The 5,363-nt window shown below is 40.6% G+C and overlaps 1 pseudogene; it reads right to left on the reverse strand.

Moving 5' to 3' along the window:
- Nucleotides 1-222: 222 nt before the first annotated feature.
- LOC114754020 (alpha-xylosidase 1-like) lies at nucleotides 223-5,076 on the reverse strand (annotated as a pseudogene).
- Between the last annotated feature and the right edge of the window lie 287 nt (nucleotides 5,077-5,363).

Below are 5,363 nucleotides of genomic sequence, written 5' to 3' on the forward strand. Positions count from 1 at the left end.
GGAAAATTAATAACAATGTACTTGTGATTTCATAGAACAGAAGCACAAGCCATATATGTTCATAATCACACTACAATCAAGCATTGATACCATTTTCTTTTTTTCTTTTTTTTTTTGAAAAATAAGCATTGATATTGTTTATACTAACATAATAATACCTCCTATCCTATTTATAAGATCCCGTTTGTAGTACAATATTTCTTAAAATGGATTGAAGAACACTAAGTCAACGGTAGAAAATCATTTTAATGGGTGAAATCTTTAATTCGAGAGCTTCCAAGATTCACCACTACTCAGCACAGACATACAACACAAGCTCACAGACCTGGGCTTTGTTTACATGGAAAAGGACGAGCGCAATTCTTGGCTTATCTCCCCTCCATCAACAATGCTAATAACTTTAAAAAAGCACAGAAGAAAATGTCACACTGTCCTAATTAAAGATTCCAAATCCCACAAGACAACGTACCTATATGTCTCAATGAGAAACCCCCATTTTCCAGGTCATTGCAAAATTTTTACCCACAGGGATTTTCAAGCCATTAACATCCACCATTGTTGCCTTTTGCTCATAATCTTCTTGTCCTCTCGGCGAATACTTCTGTTCCGATGTGCGAACCTCCATATTAGATGTGCCCAACAAAGGTATACCATCAAGTTCAAGTGACGATGGTGCAGCACTTCCTTCTAATCCCAATACAGATATCTTCTCAATAATCCAGCCTTTGTCCAAAGCAAACTTTCCTTCTTGGACTTGTGACCAAATCTTCACACTTCCCTGTTTCAAACTCGCATAGAAATCAACGTATGTAGAATAGCCATTTCCAAGCTTCATTTCTGGCAACTCATCATCATCAAGGTAAAGGTTTCCTTGAGCCTCTCCTTCAGTGGCACCGGCCGGGAAGGTCACCATGAGCGTGAATGGTGTCATTCTTGCTTCCTTGGAAAGCAATCCTCCCCGTTGCATAGGGAGAATGATGTTCTGATACAGATGGACATTGACGACATGCAGCGGTGCATCAAGGTTGACATTGACTCCATTCTTTGATGTAATGAATGATGTTGGGTCAGAGAAACTGTACCAGGTGCCAGGTGGGAAGAGGGCATTCACTTGTGTTTTTCCCTGCTCCAGCACCGGAGAGATCATAAGACCCTTCCCTAGCAAGAACTGTGTGCTGGTGCCATAACATGCGGTGTAGCTTGGAAATGAAAGAACAATGCCTGGCTATCGGGGCTCCCACTCATATGAGCCTCATAGTTCAACGTGTAGAGGTAAGGGAGGAGCTTATATCTCATACCCAAGGCATTGCGAGCAGACTCAGCAACTGATTCCCATTGTAAAGCTCTTGTCTTGGGGAGTAGTAGTTTGCATGGTCCCTTGAGAATGGGTAGAAAGCACCGGCTTCAATCCACCGGTTGCAGAGCTCTTCAGTTTGGTGCTGGTAGAAGCCGCATATATCTGAACCAACCATTGGAACCCCAAAAATGCAAAATTGAGCATTGTAGATATGGAGTACCTTAAGTCCTCCCACGTGCCCTTGTTGTCACCGTCCAATGAGCAGCATATTTGCCTGAACCAACATAAGTGGACCGGACACAGGATAAAAGGTCGCTTTCCCTGAAGCCCTTGAAGGCCCTTATGCGTTGCAACTGATTGGGAGAAACCATAAATACTGTGAGCATCATACTCCAAAACACCATTGTAGTGGGACTGCACTAGTGGCTATGGTTTTGTAGCCTATGGGAGCTTGTATTCCTGAAGCATTTATCTTGTAGGGTGGTTTCATCCCATCTTGTCTTCGTAATGTTTTTGCAATCTAGGCAACAGATCCATCCAGGTCCGGTTCCAGTGGGGCACTGCTTGCCCTTGGGAATTGTGCACTTTCCTGAACAGAAGTTTGAAACTTCATTCATGTCGATCCACAGGCCATCAACAGAAGTAGTTCGTGGAATCTGCGGATCTCATCAACCACCAAGAAACTGTTTTGGGGTTGAGAAAATCAGAAAATATACTGCCCCAGGCCAAACTTGGGCCATGAAGGGTTCGCCATCATACTTGATAAAAACATCATTAGCCATGCCCCTCTGGTAGACACATAACTGGCATTGACAGCGATTCCCGGATCGATAATGACAATGTAATGCATACCAATGCGGTGTATTTGTGTCTAGGAAGGCTAAAAGCTTTGGACGAGGATAGTTGGTAGGGTTACTGTGAAGTCCTTTTTCCCATCCAGTGATCATCATCATTCCAGATCACATCAAGTGGGATTTGAGCCTTCTTGTAACTATCAACAACATCTTCTATAACGGATAGGTTATGGTAACCCCCATCTGCATTGGTGGAATCCTGCAATACCCAATCAGTAGGAATATTAGATTAATACTTCATTCAAATTCCTGTCTCAACCCACCACTCCTAAATCAATTGATTTACAAATCCATTCAATGTTTATGCACATGTTTCATAATGAAATGCTCATACAATGATACAAATTATAAATCTTTCAGAAGAGCATCCCATTAGGAGGCCAAGAGTTTCAGGAACCATTCCAACATATATGGACATATTATAATCTGATGCCATCGACTCAAACATTTCAATCGATGATTGGAATAATGGCGGAACAAATACAGACTTTCAAAACAATGCCAGAGTAAATCTCCAAGCATAATTTTTCATTATTTTCGCGCCCAAAGCATTTACCAGATTAAATCAACAAATCCCATATTAAATTAAAATGAAACTTGAGACCCCTGACTTTCTTCCTCTGTCTCGCTCATTTCACCCTTCCCTCTTACTAAATTTTTCTAATTGCATTCAGGTTAGATCAGTCAGCATGAAGAAACTTGTCTTTAGGAGGAGAAGCATATCTTCCACAAGGTTGGTTTGCATGTACTAAAAAACAAAAGGACAATGATACACTAAGTGCGTGAAATGATAGTCTTTTTTTTTAAAAAAATAAAAATCAAGGACCCACATATAGCATTATATAAGAAAGTCACAACGGTCAAATTTCCGGACTTATAAAAGTTTAGCGGAAAAGATGATCTTTTCATCCGGCAAAGATAACCTCCAACTTTATGTGTGAGCCTACTCTACACGTGGACCCGAAAGGTAATAAATTACTGAACAAAAAAAAACACAGATTTTATTTTAGACCTAAAAAGCTATACCAAGATATATATTAGTCCAGCACACTAATATTAATTGCAACCAGAAAGGTGACAGACCCCAACCTAAATTATAAAAGTAACCACACACTACCTATAAAAAAGAGAAGAGAATTACAATCAAATCCCACAAAAAAGAAATAATTACCAGAAGGTCCCAATAACAACCTCAGCATTTTATAATGATAGTTCAATTGTTTTTCTTGTTTGGGACTTCATTGTAATTCTCCTCCCCCAAAAAAAAAAAAACCATACATCATACCAAGCCAAAAGCAGCTTGAAATATCTTCCAACACCAAGACTAATCATTCTCACATCTCACGTGCATTTCATCACCGCTAACGTGTTACTAAGCTAAAAGCGAGAATGCCCATCATCCATAAGATGCAATCACCTCATCGAGTTAAAACATTAGCTAAACCCCCCCCAAAAAAAAAAAAATTCTGAGGCACGCATTATTGATAAGTCATGCATAAACTTGCCCAAAGAGTTCCACTTCACCAACTTATAGCTAGTCCATCTATACCCCTCATATCTGAAGCAGATCAAAACATTAAACAAATAAGACATACATCAGTCAATGAATACTAGGTGGAATGGGCAATGCACAATAGATTGAAAGCAAACGGAAACATACCAAATGACCAGTAAGGCATTGGAGCTGGTCTTCCAATCAGGAAGTGTACTGATCAACAACATTCAGAGGAGAAGGCCCTGCAAAGAAGTAAAATCGAAAACAACCTCCGATATCTTGTATGTCAGAGAAGTTCCCCGGTAAAACACATCCATCCCATGCTATTCAGCAACAGAACAGCGTGTGCAGAAGGCTCACCACCGACATTTCTAAGATCCATGTACACCCGGGTGCGATCCATACAGATCAGTATTGAGATTAATGGCTGAAATATCAGTGGTGTGACAGAGTGTATGGATCGTTCGGGTAAAGTTTGTGATCCCGTGTGGCTGAGTGTTCTCCCCCAAGCCATACAATGACGCATCTTTTGGGCAATTTGGTCGAAATTTCAAGGTACTGATCCTTGAACAACCATTGGGCCATATGCCCCTGATTCATCCGAGCTCGAATCGAACAGAAGTTGTCCATTCGACTTCCTCTTCACACGCAAAGCTGAACGGATCTGCAGTGTAGCTGAAAATGAGCTCAGAGCTTGAGTACTCTGAAACTGTTATAGGATTCTTCCTTGACCTTCCAATCGTCTGCTTCAGAGCTGGAGGTTGCTCCCTCGGCAACAGATTGTACGGTACTTCCCATCTCTGCTTCTCCGCGTCGGTTATGTGTACCCTCAAACGATCCTCTGTCTCGTGCCTGAGAAAGTTTTAACAATAGAACTTGATTAAAACACTTGAACAAAATTTTCGCTCAATTTCGGCTTAAAATACAGTAGAAGTCATAGAAAAGAATCTTTTCCTTGCCCCAACTAAGAAAGTAAGACCAAAAGAAGAAGAGGAAAACAAAGGAAAAATCTCCAACCACCACTATCATCAGCACTTAATTTCTATATAAAAATATTTGAAAGTCCTTCCCTACATCAATGTCGATTATTCTATAAATCAGATAAGAGGATTTAGAATCTTTCAACCCAATGTCCTCTCCAAGAATCAAGTGCCGCTGAAAGGGAAAAACAATAGGAAGTGGCGTGAGCTTGGTGAGACTTACTTGACATCGAGCTGCAAGAGGGGGATATCAGGACCGTAGATTTTGTTCTTCTGCTTAACCTGAAGGTGACCTATGAGGCCCCCATCAGGCGTCTCTTCAATGAGATCAGGCGATACCCTTGGCCTATTTTGGTGCCCTTGGGAGAAGAAGTAGCTGCTCCTACTCCCACATTGAGAGAAAAAAGAAGGAAGAGAGAGACAGAGAGAAGATAAATGGGGGTGAGAAGCCTAGCTCACTGTGGAGTAAGGCACCGAGGGCTGAAGAGAACCAGGCGGAGAGACGCCTGCATATATAGAAGACGGAATCACCTTTCCGCTTTTGACTGTGATTTTTTCCCCCTAGTAAAAAAAACGAAACATGTTTATGGTTTTAGTGTTTTAGTTTTTCTTTGGTAAAATGTAGCTTTTAATTCCGTAATTTTATATAAAATTTCAGTTTAACCCCTCATCATCCCAAATGATCAAATAATATTTTGACGCCAATTAATATTATTTTAAAAGTTTAGCTTTACATA

This window comes from Neltuma alba, unplaced genomic scaffold (assembly GCF_004799145.2).
Source record: "Neltuma alba isolate B1F8T4 unplaced genomic scaffold, ASM479914v2 tig00008411_pilon, whole genome shotgun sequence".
Lineage (NCBI taxonomy): Eukaryota > Viridiplantae > Streptophyta > Magnoliopsida > Fabales > Fabaceae > Neltuma > Neltuma alba.